This window comes from Schistocerca gregaria, chromosome 1 (assembly GCF_023897955.1).
Source record: "Schistocerca gregaria isolate iqSchGreg1 chromosome 1, iqSchGreg1.2, whole genome shotgun sequence".
Classification (NCBI taxonomy): domain Eukaryota; kingdom Metazoa; phylum Arthropoda; class Insecta; order Orthoptera; family Acrididae; genus Schistocerca; species Schistocerca gregaria.
In genome coordinates, this window is record NC_064920.1 from 1078641087 (window position 1) to 1078658036 (window position 16950).

The following is a 16950-nucleotide window of genomic DNA, read 5'->3' on the forward strand; positions in this document are numbered from 1 at the left end:
CAATATCAGTGTACGTCCAATTCTTGGCCTTTCTGATCATGGAGGTCAGTTGCTTACTTTCACTGACATCAATCTGTGCAACAGTTCTGAGAATTCTTGGAAATCTTTTAGGGTAATAAATGATGAAAACATTGAAAATTTCAACAACAGCCTGCAAGAGATAGATTGGAGTCCAGTTTTCAATGAAGCACATGTGAACAAGAAGTATAATACATTTCTAAATGAATTTATGTCTATTTTTGAAGCCACTTTGCCTTTAAAAAAAAAAAGTAGAAACAGTTATGTAAGCATTGTCAATAAGTCATCAATCACTGCAGTGATAAAAACATCCTGCAGAACAAAGAGGATGCTATATAATTCCCTCAGAACTTGCAATGATCCAAAAAAAAACGTCACCACTACAAACTTTACTGCAGCATCCTAAAGAAGGTAATAAATAAGTCAAAAAATATGTGCATTAAGTGTGAAATTGATAAGTCTGACAACAAAATAAAAACAATTTGGATTGTAATAAAGTGGGAAACTGGCAAAAAAATGGGGAACAGGACACCCATAGAACTTAAACAAGGTATCAATATTGTAAAGAAAACTGAAATGGTTGCAGAAATCTTCAACAGGCACTTTTTGTCAGCAGCAGAGAAGACAGTCTGTAAAGGTTCTGTGGATGAGTCACTGGCTCTTCTACAGAAAGCTATCAGGCACCCTTATCTCATGTTACAGTAAAAGAGATTGAAAGAATTATTAGCTCATTAAAAAATAAAAAGTCTGTAGGTGTGGGCAATATTTCCTGTAAAATATTGAAATGTTGCTATAAATATGTAAGTCCAGTCTTATGCAACATATTCAATGCTTCGCTGCAAGAAGGAATTGTCCCTGACAGGCTAAAACTAGCTGTAGTGATACCACTCGAGAAAGACAATGTTACAAATTATCACCCAATCTCCCTTTTAACTATCTTTTCAAAAATTCTTGAAAAACTGATGCACAGGTTGATTGTCAATCATCTCAGCTTCCACAATATCCTAAAGATAAGTCTGTTTGGTTTTCGTGCAGGTCTCTGTACAAAACAAAAAATATTCTCTTTCACCAGTCAATCTCTGGAAGCCATGAACAAAAAGATGTATCCAGTAAGTAATTTTTTTTACCTATCTAAAGCCCTTGATTGAGTAAACCATCTAATTCTTTTAAAAAAGCAGAATATTATGGTTTGCGTGGTACCATTGGTTTGTGGCTCCAGTTATATCTAAAGGACCGAAAGCAGACTAATGCTGAACGGCACATCCGGAGAACCTGCCTCATCTGAGTGGGGCACAGTAAGTTGTGGTGTGCCACAAGGTTCTGTTTTGGGTCCACTATTTCTCATCTTCATTAATGACCTCCCAGTTTGTTCTGATACAAAGAGTAAATTTACTCTTTTTGCAGATGACACTACAATTTTAATTGATGATTTTACAGACAACAATCTTGAACAAACTACAAACGAAGTTTTCAATTATATAGTAAATTGGTTTTCTTCAAATGGTCTCTCATTCAATACAGATAAAACCCTTTATATGAGATTGCATACTCCACTAAGAACTGTGGAAGAAATTAACATTAAGGGTAGAGATCAAGCAATACAAAAAGTTGAGGTTACAAAAATTCCTGGGTGATTATAGACAGCAAATGTAACTGGTCGACACGCATTCTTCATCTTTACAAAACACTTAGCTCAGCAGTATTTTCATTACAGGTTATTGCTTCAGTGGCTGACGTAGATACCATTAAGGCCTCTTACTTTGGCTATTTTCTTTCATTAATGTCATATGCAATTATATTCTGGGGGAACCAACCTCTCACAAAGAAAATTTTCACAGCACAAAAAAACCATCAGAACAAAGAGTGGTGTCCATCAAAGACACTCTTGTAGATGCTTGTTTCGAAAGATGGGGATCCTTACCACCGCCTCACAGTATATCTTTTCTTTGTTGACCTTTGTCTGTAATAACCCTTCTATCTACAAAGATAACAGCCAATTTCATGACTGTAACACAAGGACCAAAAACAGTCTGCACATTGAATTGAAAAGTCTCACTATGATTCAAAAAGAAGCTTACTACTCCAGTATTAAGCTGCTTAATGCTCTCCCTCCACACATCAAATGCCTTCACAATAGATTGCCAGCATTCAAACAAACTCTCAAGGAGTACCTGATAGAGAAATCTTTTTATACAGTTGATGAGTATGCGAAAGAAAATTGTATATAATCACTAAACTTGCAAGTGTTGTATAAACAGTGTAATTAATTTTGTTTTGAATAGGCATATGAGAATTGTTTATTGGTATTTCTGTATTTACCTTGGAACAATGAACTTATCTTGATTCCTGTATACATTATTCATCCTTAACATGTGAAACAAAAACTTTCTGTTAGTTGAATGTGCTGTTTTTTAGTTGGCATCTTATTTACATTGTATCTTTTTGTTGCATTTATGTAAGACATATTTCAGGTGTGTACAATCAGACACTGATTGTGCTGTTGTCTATTGATTTTATTTACATTGTATGTATTTACACAAGTTATGCTTGAACTATCTACAATTTGACACATTCCATATCCTTGCAATTCACTCGCTTCCAGGATCTACAGAACTTGAAATAAATCAACAAATAAATAAGTTATCCAGGGTAGTGATGCTTTACGTGTTGTCACATAATCCAATAGACATTTAGTTAGCTTGTTTCCAGGTAATTTAACTAGGTATCCATGAAACTGCATTCGTGTCTTTCCGATATCAATTTTGATGTTTGATACTTTTTATTTTGCTCCATATTTTTCAGTTTGTATCCATTTAGTGTGTATTATGGTCCCAGAATTTTTCTAATAATCTTTCTCTCTACTTTCTTAATTTCCGGTAAATGTAATTTTTGCTTCAATGAGAGTGTCTCACTTGCGTAGGTAACTGTCGGTTTGATTACTGAATTGTAATGTCTGATTTTAGTGCCTTATGACAGGAATTTTTTGTTACACAAAACTGAAACAAATTCTTATGCTTTTCTGATTTTCTGTTGGTTCAATAATTTCACCGAGATACTTAAAGTGTTTGACCTTGTTGATTTCACCACAATTTACTTCAAGTTTAGGAACATCTAAATTGGAGCACATGAATTCAGTCTTCTCAAAGGAGATTTGCAAGCCAAGCTTCCCCGCATGTTCTTTGAGGGTCTCAATTTGTTTTATTGCTGTTTCTGCACTGTCCGTTAGGATCACTAAGTCATCTGCAAATGCTGAAAATCAAACAATCAGTTTTCCTTGGTCTCTTCCTAGTTCAATTGGCTTTCAAAAATTTTTATTCTTAGTTCCATTTCCCATTCTTACATTACTTTGTCTAAAATAATGCTGAATAAGTATGGCAAGATCCCGTCTACTTTTTTTACCCTTGTTTTAACTACGAAAAGTTTCAAAATTTCATCTATGAATTTAATTCAGTGTTTAAAAAAACAAAGTCATGTTTCATTTCTTAGGCAGCTCGGTAATCTGCATCAAAGATACAAGCACAAAGAAAATGAAACCTTATATATTAATTTTCCCTCATATACCTAAGCATGTTCTTATTGCAGAAACACAATGAAAGGTGGAAGATCAAATATTCATGTTAAGAACAGTATTGAATTTAAAGTCAGAAGTGATATTATCTTCCAGAATGATATTTTCACTCTGCAACGGAGTGCTCTACCAACTGAGCTACCCAAGTACGACTCATGCACCATCCTCATAGCTTTATTTCTGCCAGTGTTCTTGCCCGTGAAAGGCAAAGGTTCTGAGTTCGAGTCTCGGTCCGGCACACAGTTTTAGTCTGCCAGGAAGTTTCACATCAGCGCACACTCCGATGCAGAGTCAAAATCTCATTTTGGAAACATACCCCAGGCTGTGACGAAGCCATGTCTCTGCAATATCCTTTCTTTCAGGAGTGCTAGTTCTGAAAGGTTCGCAGGAGAGCTTCTGTAAAGTTTGGAAGGTAGAAGGCGAGGTACCGGCAGAAGAAAAGCTGTGAGGATGGGGCGTGAGTCGTGCTTGGGTAGCTCAGTTGGTAGAGCACTTGCCCGTGAAAGGCAAAGGTCTCTAGTTCGAGTCTCGGTCCGGCACACAGTTTTAATCTACCAGGAAGTTTGATATTATCTTATTATGTATGGACAAAGACTTTGAAGTCTCAGCAATGGAGATAGATGCTATAGGTAGGCAAAAGCAACTAACTATATTATTTGGAAATACGGAAGCGTCCGATCTCGCCCGTCTGCTTTGACGACAAATATGGCGGAAACAACCATAAACTACGATTCCAATATGGCGCCTATAAAGTCGGTATGTACACATTATGAGGATGAAAATACATAGAAAAACAAACACACACACTTTCCACAAAAAGCCTATGGCACTAATGGGACAAGCGCGGGAAATGAGGAGTTTTTGAATGGGAGCGAACTAAATATAAACAAATTTAGACACCCACCCCCATACAAAACCACACTAAACGACGAAAAAACCTACATCACAAAACTCCCCAAATTCCACTAAACACAATATCATCTGGAATCGGACACTTCCCTTGACCTATATAGCTCAACAGCAGCTCCCGATCCCATTAATTAGGATAAAACACTTCCCTTGGCCTATATAGCTCAAAAACATCCCCTAATACCTATGTCAACAAACACAGCCACACATTGGGATCGAACACTTCCCTTGACCTGCGCACAGTTAATTTTATCCGATTAATTTACTACAATTACCACACCATGTACAGTGAAAAACACTAAATTAACCTTCACACAAAATCGTTAACTCAATGAAACGAATTCCACTACAAACACTCTAACAATTCTGGATAATGAGCAAAAGCAAACTGAGGCCATTACACCACACAAACGAAAACCCTGAACATACCACCAGAGAGCACAACAAACCACAACATGACATCTACAGACACGCCACACTCACAAACCAAACTCCGCGCCGCCATGACGTCACACATGACAACACCCTTACGTCATGGGTCAAAGCCGATACGTGGGATCGGACGTTTCTGTCAACCCTATTATTTTTATACTGTTCTCCCAGTGATAATTTAGAGATATTCTTTTCAAAACTTATACATAGCCTAGAACTAGCATTGACTCTGAAAAATAATATCCTTTTGTGAGGGAACTTTAACACAAATACAGCTAAAACAGATAACACCAATAACACATTTCTGAATATCCTATGTAGTTTTGGGATGTCATCTCTAGTCAGCTGTGCAACAAGAATAATCACACATTCATCATCTACCACTGACCATGTAGCTACAGATATAGGCAGAGAAAACTGAGATTTACTTGTTAAAACTCTGGTACTGTCAGACCATCTATGTCAGATTATGAAAGTAAAAGCTTGTGTAGAAAAAGAATGTGTATAAAATAGTCTACTTTCCATCAACTTTGCAAGAATTTTCCTCGCAGTTAATACATGAACGTTGGGAAGGAGTTAATACAGAAAATGAAGTGAATTGGAAATTCTCCAAATTCATGTCTGAGCCTTACCTAATATTTGAATAAACATTCCCCAAAGCATTAATTCCAATTTCCTTTTGGAACACGCACCAAAAATAAATAGATTACTCAAAATGAATTAGAAGATCTGCTCAAACTTGAAAATAACTGAACTATATTAAAAATGGCAATAATGACCAGATTTTTTTTGGCACTAGTACAAAAACAACAAAAGTATCTACAGGAAGGTATTCAATACTGCAAAAAAAATAATTATTATTATTATTATCAGCCAATGATAGGTTGATAAATTTAGCCAATAAATAATAAAAGCTACATCAACTGTAGTGAAACAAGAAACAGGGACGTGAAGGACAGGTGTACAAACATACAAATCAAGAACAAGGAAAACTTAGCAAGTAACCCTAAAGAATTAGCAAATTATGTGAATACCTACTTTAGCTGTATTGCAACAAAATTACAGAAAAATTTCCAAAAACTGTTAATCAACCAACACCGAAGCATATAGCTAACTCAGTGGTATTGCTTCCAACTGTGGAGGACAAAGTATCGTATGTTGTTAGGCAATCAAAGAACAAAAACTTGGCAAATTTATAATGAAATCCCAATGTGTGTGCTCAAAAAGCGCATAAACAGTATCAAAGCTCCACTAATAGAAATCATAAATGAATCCTTCAAAACAGGTTGCTTACCTAACTATCTGAAACAAGCAAAAATTTTACCAGTTCACAAGAAAGTTGATGTAGAAAACTTAGAGAACTACAGACCACGAGAAAAGCTATGTAACTGGCCTTTTCTTAGATCTGTCTAAGGCATTTGATACAGATGATCACCAGAAAGTGTTGCATAAGTTAGAGGTGCTAGGAGTAAGGGGAGCGGTTAACAAATGGTTTCGTTCATATCTAGAAAACAGAATACAGTTAGTAGAGATCACACGTCTCCGGTGGATCAAAGTACAATAAGAAACATATATCGGATTCACAATATATCAATATTAAGGTCCCTCAAGGAAGTGTAGTGGGCCTATTATTGTTTTTGGTACACACAAATGATTTCCCACAACATATCAGCCAGGGAGAGCCATTGTTTGCTGATGATAGCAACATATTAATCACCAGTAAGACATCAGCACAAATGCTGGAAAATTCTACTGAAGTGCTGAGGAAGGTCTACAAATGGCCACAAGAAAGCAGAGTAACCCTCAACATAAAGAAAACACATACAATATACTTTAGAATGAATGAATAATAATTTACATTTTGGTAATGTACAACATGACCACATCTACACAATGAAAATTGTTGACAGATGGATTAGGAAAGAAATAAAGATATTTAACGTATGTCAACAGCATTTTTAATTAAATGCTTCCTATAATATGAATAAATATTTTCAACAAAAGCATTATAACCCGGATTACGACTGCCAACAAGAAGAAAACAAGCAGAATGCAAATATAATCAGATTTCCTGCAGTTTTTATTTAAGTAGCATACATGAATCATAGTCCAGAATTTCACAAAACAGAGCACTTAACAGTGTCAGCTATATAGTAATTATGGATAACGCAACCTCAGATCAAAAAACGGGAGCTGACCAAAAGAGTTGGAATGTTCAAGACATCAAATCAAATTGACTTACAGAATTTATCACTGTGTTTGTCTGTGCTCTATGGAAATCAATTAAAGTGAATATCAACTTGATCTATTCAACAAGACCATTGATGAATTTATTAATAGGTCACATATTTAATAAAGATATGTCATTTACACTTAGTTGTTCATGGGCTATGTCTGGCATATGAACACATACTAAACATCACTACTACACAACACGGTATCAACATTCATCACCTGAGCTAGTGAATGACAATACATGACATGAACTATTTATCATAGCGAAGATGGTCATTGTGGGTAAACAGTCTATGCAGCCAATATAACAACATTAAACAATCTTGGACGGTTTGCCGTGCAAACTATAACCATATAAAGAAAGTTCTTAGACTGGATTCTCAGCGATTTATTCGCGTTTAAGTTACTACTTCTGTGAGCAGAAAATGCACATGTCACATATACTGTGCAATATGAATAGATTAAGTGCATTAAAACTATCGCTGTTCTACATGTGTACGATTACCGAATATAATGTCTTATATTCCGTACCTATCAAAGATGCTGCGACATAAACTTCTAAAATCTTGGTATTAATGTCGCCACAACTCGAGGAGTTATGACATTGACAGTTGTTGCAGTGTCACAGCACGACAGCAAAAACACTTTGTCCTTCTACCTCCGTACGCAACGATGTACCTACAACTGGAAAGATGGTATAACACGCATTCTGAAACAAACTATTCCCTGATAACGATAAGCCAGTCACCTCCGTAGTCACCTGATTACTTTGACAACCACATTATCCAAAACAAACAATAAACACTCGAAATTAACCTCTGGCCAACGATTGCTTTCTGGTCAAAGTTCATACAAAGTTCAGTGAAACAGCAGGGGATTGTATCAATAAAAAGCTTCCACAATGGCTGTCAAGTAGACTGTGCAGTCAAGAGAGAATGCTTTCTTATTTCTATAACGTAGATATCCGCTCTCACTGTTTCGGAAATGTTACTATATAGTGAAAACACCAGTAGAACAAGGGTGTGGGAACAAGCTACCGACCTGTGAAGTGCATTATTTATTCCTTAGTAGAGTAACTGATTTTGAGCGTTGGGTGTTTATTTTTTGTTTTTCTTTAGAGCTGTGTCTTCCCAATGTTATCCAACTAAATAAATGTGTCATGTATCGAAGTATATAAGGGTTTGGTCTAAGAGCTACTTAATTGGTGGCCCTGAAAACAAGAACTGCTTAGGTCGCAATAACATTTTTCGAATTACCTTCGTCAAACATGGAAGGTGCAAATAATTTTTTACAAACCATTGGTGACGAGATCCGACAGCTGCTACAAGAGATTGAAGTTTTAGAACTGTCGATGCTGAAAAATGACGGTAAGACGGACACGACGAGATTACAAACTCCAGCGATAATTGCCGCGCCGCTGGCGCACATCCACACCGAATATTTTATGCGTACCGGTTCGTTCGTGTCAGCTGCGCCGCGTCTACAATTGCGGGCTCCTCCATTTACGCCCACACAACCGGACATAAGGTTTGTGATCTTGGAAAACATTTTCGCGGAACAACGGATCAGAGAGGGCCGTGAACAATTTACGCTGGCAATTTGGACCAGAGAGTGACGACAATAGTTTCCTGTGTGATTCTACACCCATCTCATCAACAAGCATACCTCGCCGTGAAGACTTCCCTAATCACTCGCTGCAGGAAGTTACCCGAGCAGATACTTTTACAAGTTCTTCGCCAGGAGAAACGTGAGAACAGTAACCAGTCGGAATTTTAGAGACATTTGCGAGCGATAGTGGACTTTAGCATAATATCTAATGAGCTGCTACTCCATATCCAGCGACAACAGCTTCCGTCTCAAGTACTGTTGACATTAATAGCGTATGAAGGTCAACCGCTGGATAAATGCTATCGTCATAGCAGTAGGTGACAAACATGCATCGGGGCTTTTGGAGGAGCCGATGCAGAATTGTGCCGCCGCATCTTATTTACGCTGGCAATTTGGACCAGAGAGTGACGCTGGGGAACTCCGAGAGTTACGGACCACAATGGGAAGAACTGTGAATAAGTTACGGACAGACTCCGATAACAGGACGCGGTCGCGTCGTTCATCCAACCTTCAGCCGTTAGACGGCACGAAACGTCAAGCTACTATCGGTGACATCATCTGGTACCACAGATCATTCGGTGCCGATGCACGAAACGAAACCTTGTGACTACTCAAATGGCAAGGACAGGGCGAATTAGGCGCTACGGACTGCGACACTCACAAATGGCGCCGTCGGCGTGAGGACTAGTAGAGTCTCACTAAAGCAACGCGCAGATGGACAAAGGTAAGGCCCATGATGGCATGCTTACTACTTTTCCGACGAGTCGTGGTGCAACGTCGCATCAGTTGCAGGCTTAAGATTTTTAATATACACTGATTAAGTCACTGTTCAAGAAATTGAAAGAGTTATTAAATCTCTGAAAAGTAAAAACTCTGCTGGAATTGACAACATTTCTAACAAATTATTAAACTACTGTTCCAGCCATGTAAGAAAAGTCCTTTGCCACATTTTTGATGCGTCACTTAAGCAAGGAATAGTTCCCGAGAGGCTTAAGTATGCAATTGTATAAGAAGGAGGAGAAGACGGATACTGATAACTATAGGCCAATATCACTACTGACAAGCTTTTCAAAGGTTTTAGAGGAACTAATGCATGCCAGGATAGTTAAGCATCTCAGTGAACGCAATCGCTTCAGCAAAAGTCAGTTTGGATTTCAGAAAGGTTTGTCAACAGAAGATGCAATATTTGCATTTACTGGCAAACTCTTGGAATCTATCAACAAAAAACTGAACGTGATTGGCATATTTTGTGACCTAAAAAAAGCATTTGACTGTGTAAATCACCAAATTCTTTTACAAAAAGCTGCACATCTCGGTATAAGTGGCGCAGCAGGGAAATGGCTCGACTCATATCTGTCAAACAGGAAAGAAAAAGTTGTAGTAGATAATCAAGATTGTGTCCCAGTATCTTAACAATGGGGTACCATCACATGTGGAGTGCCGCAGGGCTCAGTTCTGGGCCCCTTACTTTTTATTATATTTATAAATGATCTTCCTCTCTCTATGGAATATTGTAGATTCACCATTTTCGCGGATGATACTACACTACTTATTGATAATTCAGTAGATAAGCTTGAGGTAATGGCAAATAAGGTTTTAAATGAAATGGTGACATGGTTCATCATTAATGGTCTTATTTTTAATTACTGTAAAACAAACTACATTCACTTCCACAAAACATCAAAAGATAAGGAAATATTTGTGAAGGTATGTGAGCAGACAATAACCAGGGTAGATTCCTCAAAATACCTAGGCTTGCATATTGACAGCAAACTGAATTGGTCAAACCACATCGTGGAGCTGTGCAAAAGACTAAGTTCAGCAACATACACATTGTGCATTGTTTCTTCGTATAGAAATACGGAAACCATGAAGTCAGCGTATTATGATTACTTTCATGAAATTATGGCATTTGGAATTACATTTTGGGGAAATCAGCCACTGGCTAAAAAGTACTGTGTGTACAAAAAAGAGCCATAAGGATCATGTGGGGAGTCCATCCTAGAGCCACATGCAGGAATCTTTAAGAAGCTTGAAATACTTACATCCACTGCGCAATATATATTCTCATTGATGTGCTTCATAAGGAAAGAAAAATCCATCTTTAAGCTGAATAGTGGATATCACAGTCACAATACTAGAAGGAAACATGATATCCACTATGAACAGCCAAACCTAAGTATGGTGCAGAAAGGAGTCCATTTCAGTGGCTGTAAGATTGTTAATGCCCTCCCTTCAAGAATTAAGTGCTTGGTAGATGATGATCTCCTGTTTAAAAAAACCTTAAGGCAGTTCCTATTGCAAGGATCATTTTATACACTCCTGGAAATTGAAATAAGAACACCGTGAATTCATTGTCCCAGGAAGGGGAAACTTTATTGACACATTCCTGGGGTCAGATACATCACATGATCACACTGACAGAACCACAGGCACATAGACACAGGCAACAGAGCATGCACAATTTCGGCACTAGTACAGTGTATATCCACCTTTCGCAGCAATGCAGGCTGCTATTCTCCCATGGAGACGATCGTAGAGATGATGGATGTAGTCCTGTGGAACGGCTTGCCATGCCATTTCCACCTGGCGCCTCAGTTGGACCAGCGTTCGTGCTGGACGTGCAGACCGCGTAAGACGACGCTTCATCCAGTCCCAAACATGTTCAATGGGGGACAGATCCGGAGATCTTGCTGGCCAGGGTAATTGACTTACATCTTCTAGAGCACGTTGGGTGGCACGGGATACATGCGGACGTGAATTGTCCTGTTGGAACAGCAAGTTCCCTTGCCGGTCTAGGAATGGTAGAACGATGGGTTCGATGACGGTTTGGATGTACCGTGCACTATTCAGTGTCCCCTCGACGATCACCAGAGGTGTACGGTCAGTGTAGAAGATCGCTCCCCACACCATGATGCCGGGTGTTGGCCCTGTGTGCCTCGGTCGTATGCAGTCCTGATTGTTGCGCTCACCTGCACGGCGCCAAACACGCATACGACCATTATTGGCACCAAGGCAGAAGCGACTCTCATCGCTGAAGACGACACGTCTCCATTCGTCCCTCGATTCACGCCTGTCGCGACACCACTGGAGGCGGGCTGCACGATGTTGGGGCGTGAGCGGAAAACGGCATAACGGTGTGCGGGACCGTAGCCCAGCTTCATGGAGACGGTTGCGAATGGTCGTCGCCGATACCCCAGGAGCAACAGTGTCCCTAATTTGCTGGGAAGTGGCGGTGCGGTCCCCTACGGCACTGCGTAGGATCCTACGGTCTTGGCGTGCATCCGTGCGTTGCTGCGGTCCGGTCCCAGGTCGACGGGCACGTGCACCTTCCGCCGACCACTGGCGACAACATCGATGTACTGTGGAGACCTCACGCCCCACGTGTTGAGCAATTCGGCGGTACGTCCACCCGGCCTCCCGCATGCCCACTATACGCCCTCGCTCAAAGTCCGTCAACTGCACATACGGTTCACGCCCACGCTGTCGCGGCATGCTACCAGTGTTGAAGACTGCGATGGAGCTCCGTATGCCACGGCAAACTGGCTGACACTGACGGCGGCGGTGCACAAATGCTGCGCAGCTAGCGCCATTCGACGGCCAACACCGCGGTTCCTGGTGTGTCCGCTGTGCCGTGCGTGTGATCATTGCTTGTACAGCCCTCTCGCAGTGTCCGGAGCAAGTATGGTGGGTCTGACACACCGGTGTCAATGTGTTCTTTTTTCCATTTCCAGGCACACGCACGGCACAGCGGACACACCAGGAACCGCGGTGTTGGCCGTCGAATGGCGCCAGCTGCGCAGCATTTGTGCACCGCCGCCGTCAGTGTCAGCCAGTTTGCCGTGGCATACGGAGCTCCATCGCAGTCTTTAACACTGGTAGCATGCCGCAACAGCGTGGACGTGAACCGTATGTGCAGTTGACGGACTTTGAGCGAGGGCGTTTAGTGGGCATGCGGGAGGCCGGGTGGACGCACCGCCGAATTGCTCAACACGTGGGGCGTGAGGTCTCCACAGTACATCGATGTTGTCGCCAGTGGTCGGCGAAAGGTGCACGTGCCCGTCGATCTGGATCCGAACCGCAGCGACGCACGGATGCACGCCAAGACCGTAGGATCCTACGCAGTCGCAGTGCCGTAGGGGACCGCACCGCCACTTCCCAGCAAATTAGGGACACTGTTGCTCCTGGGGTATCGGCGAGGACCATTCGCAACCGTCTCCATGAAGCTGGGCTACGGTCCCGCACACCGTTAGGCCGTCTTCCGCTCACGCCCCAACATCGTGCAGCCCGCCTCCAGTGGTGTCGCGACAGGCGTGAATGGAGGGACGAATGGAGACGTGTCGTCTTCAGCGATGAGAGTCGCTTCTGCTTTGGTGCCAATGATGGTCGTATGCGTGTTTGGCGCCGTGCAGGTGAGCGCAACAATCAGGACTGCATACGACCGAGGCACACAGGGCCAACACCCGGCATCATGGTGTGGGGAGCGATCTCCTACACTGGCCGTACACCTCTGGTGATCGTCGAGGGGACACTGAATAGTGCACGGTACATCCAAACCGTCATCGAACCCACCGTTCTCCCATTTCTAGACCGGCAAGGGAACTTGCTGTTCCAACAGGACAATTCACGTCCGCAAGTATCCCGTGCCACCAAACGTGCTCAAGAAGGTGTAAGTCAACTACCCTGGCCAGCAAGATCTCCGGATCTGTCCCCCATTGAGCATGTTTGGGACTGGATGAAGCGTCGTCTCACGCGGTCTGCACGTCCAGCACGAATGCTGGTCCAACTGAGGCGCCAGGTGGAAATGGCATGGCAAGCCGTTCCACAGGACTACATCCATCATCTCTACGATCGTCTCCATGGGAGAATAGCAGCCTGCATTGCTGCGAAAGGTGGATATACACTGTACTAGTGCCGACATTGTGCATGCTCTGTTGCCTGTGTCTATGTGCCTGTGGTTCTGTCAGTGTGATCATGTGATGTATCTGACCCCAGGAATGTGTCAATAAAGTTTCCCCTTCCTGGGACAATGAATTCACAGTGTTCTTATTTCAGTTTCCAGGAGTGTATACAAGGCCTGGATAACCAGTCAAAATCAAGTACCCCTACATCCCAGGTGCTCCGCACTTTAGGGGTTGGGTGGGGGGAGGGTGTGGGGGAGGGGAGCTGGTTGAGAACAAGAGACTGACCAGTTGTAGCGGTTCGCTTTCTTTTGTTTCTTCGTTTGTTTGTTGTCCTTGGTGTCAACGTACTGTGTTACTACACTGGCTGAAAAATGGGGTTTGAAATTTGGACGCTGATTGCTGTAAATAATGTAGCCAACAGGTGGACAGTTGTGTTTCACAGCACCATAATTTCACTGTTCACAACCCCCCAATAATAAACAGTTACATGAGCAGTACACAATTGTTTAACTTTCGATAAGCCTCATTAATCGTTTTCAGGCAAACCTCCACATACTGCTACCATAGTTTAATACTGAATATCTACAAGCAGTAAAAACCTAACCACATAATTCACAGTTCTTTTGAAATAATCAGGCACGTATGGAACAGACACTGTCATTGTGCTTTAACACATGGTCTATTGGTGTAACACTTATTTCACTATAAATCTGATGTAATGTTGTCGTTCTAACCAACACAGGTTCCTTGTTTGTAATTCGACTGTGGAATGACTGTCTCGTGACCAAAAATTGGGCCTTATATATCCTCATAATAATAGGTACTGAAACTACACATTGTTCAAAGTTAAATTTACAGAAATTACAATTAAAATTTAACTCATGAAATTAACTGAATACATCGAAAAATTCGTTCCTTTTAACAGTTTCTTCTACTACAAGGTTTAGGCCGAATTATTTGTTTAAAACATGAAATTAACAAATATCATTATGTGAAAAATACATTTGACAAAACTGTTAATTAATTTATATTAATTAAGGGCTGGCTTTGCTAACATGTTTCCCAATAGAGCCAAATAGATACTTTAAGATTACTAGAATTTCGTCTTCCAAACGTTTATAATTAGTACAGAATTTATATTTGCTTATATGTCAAGAATAGAACTTACGTTACTAAACAGTTACTGATTTCACTCTGCAACAAAAGATACTAACTAGGAATAGTTAAAATAAATAAGAAAATGAATTACATTCATAAAACTAGGCACAAAATTAGATCTGGTTTTATATTCTTTAAAACTGAAGGCCAACCTTTCTCTTCTATGAAAATGCAGATTATATTCACTTATGTTAAAGGTAATTAGTTCAAAAATGAAAAAAAAACGTATTTAAGTAGGCAGATGGCAAAACAAGAAAAATACCCCAGCCTGCTTCGTCACACAGTGAAGTGCATCAGAATGAGATTTTCACTCTGCAGCGGAGTGTGTGTGCTGATATGATATGAAATTATTGTTTATTCCTTGGAAGAGTATCTGATTTTGAGAGTTGAATATTTATTCTTTGTTTTTCTTTAGAGCTGTTTATTTCGACTCTAATCCAACTAAATAAATGTCTTGAAGTATATGTGGGTTTGATTTCTGACCTGCAAGTGATACTAGAGTGACGGTTCCAAACTCTTCCATGGAAATGAACATAGAAGAAATGGAACCAGTAGTGGTGTCCAATTAGGTGGGAAGAATGGAAAACAGTGCCTCCTTCTTATCTTAACATTTTTTTTTTTTTTTTTGTAAAATGTAGAACAAAGGGGAACCGCACTACACCAACAGAAGTAGGACGTTAAGGAGAACGCTCGTGAAAAAGACCACAAATGGAATTTGAAAAAAGTATTTTTGTACACGTAAGATAATTTCATGCTGATTACAAAAATATATATTGTATAGAAATTTTCTGTTCGTTCTTAAATTTAGTTGCACAAGTGCCTCTGACATTTTGAGTTGTGTCAGTTTACGTGATGTATTCTTCTTTTCCTTTAGCCGAGTTGCCTCATTTAACAAAAGTAACGCCACACCAAGTAGCATGACAGCTGACAAAGCAGTGGTCGCTGTGCTGATGTTTACAAATGCTCTTGTCAAACTTGGCGCTCTTTTCAATAAGGCACCATCTGGGATCATTCGTACATACTGACTGATTTATTAATACTCCTGAGGTAGGAAGTACATTGAATTATTTCATTATTGGTTGATACAAAGGTTTTTATTCAGTCACAGTGCATTACACGGTGCCTTTTGTGTTCAACTTTGGATATGCACATAAATTTGCAACAGTGGAACAATGCATGCACATTTGGTCGTGCATTAAGTCATTGCTGCCCGCCTTTAGTGGGAATCTTTGCGCTTTTTAGCAGACGACAGGTAGCAGGGGTCCATATATGTTAGATTGTTTAGCATGTTGAGGTTATGTTGTAAAGCGATTTTGTGCAATAATGTATGTTGACTCCAAAGGAAGCACATGTAAGTTGATACCGCTCGATGATTACAAACAAAAGTCGTGTGAAATGCCGCTTCTGAAGATTATTTGAAAAAAAATTCGATATGTGTTGCCCTGAGCATAACGATTAGATATCTCTGTAAAGAATAAAATACTAAGTTTCAAAGTGGGATGACTGAGAATAATAAGCCAAAAATTTACAAAAAAACCTGTATGAAAACTGTGGGTGAATATTCATGCTATGGTGACTTACAAGCACAACTGCTGAGAATCCTGACATCTGAACAAAAGAAGTGATAGTGTATGTGTAGTTCCTCGACAAACTCTTAAAAATAGTAATGAAGGACACTGATGAAGCAAAAAATACAAAACTGAAAAACACAGCCGCTATTCCAGTGGATTCTGGCGTCTATGAAATTCCCAAATTTGCAAAGTCACAGGATGATAATCTACATATCATATTTCATGATTAAATACAAATGACACATTGAAAGTAAATTAACCTTCACATAACGACTTTGAACCTCCCTGAAGTATTTCTCAGTTTCAGGAACAATCACATTTAGTTTCATTTATTGATTCGTTTTCTGTTGATCCAGTATGCAAGAGAATTACATGGGTATGGAATGAGTCATAATTATACATGAAAACAGTACTTATAGATCGTAACAGACACAAATTATAATATTGTATAGGAGCAAAATATGCTAATAATCACAAGCTTGGGCATTTCCTGCAATGAAAAGAGGTATAAAACAATCGAATAATTAATTACAATTATTCCACATTA

At 40.1% G+C, this 16950-nt stretch overlaps 1 protein-coding gene across 2 annotated transcripts in view; it reads right to left on the reverse strand.

Moving 5' to 3' along the window:
* LOC126281821 (phytanoyl-CoA dioxygenase, peroxisomal-like) overlaps positions 1–16950 on the reverse strand; it is a 125250-nt gene that overhangs the window by 73844 nt on the left and 34456 nt on the right. Inside the window, exon 1 of one of the 2 annotated variants that reach the window (XM_049981053.1) lies at positions 7694–8207. The exons of the other annotated variant lie outside the window; for it this stretch is intronic. The gene's annotated coding sequence lies outside the window, so the exon portion shown is untranslated. Of the gene's footprint in view, positions 1–7693; positions 8208–16950 lie in introns of those variants that run through there. 2 annotated transcript variants of the gene reach the window in all.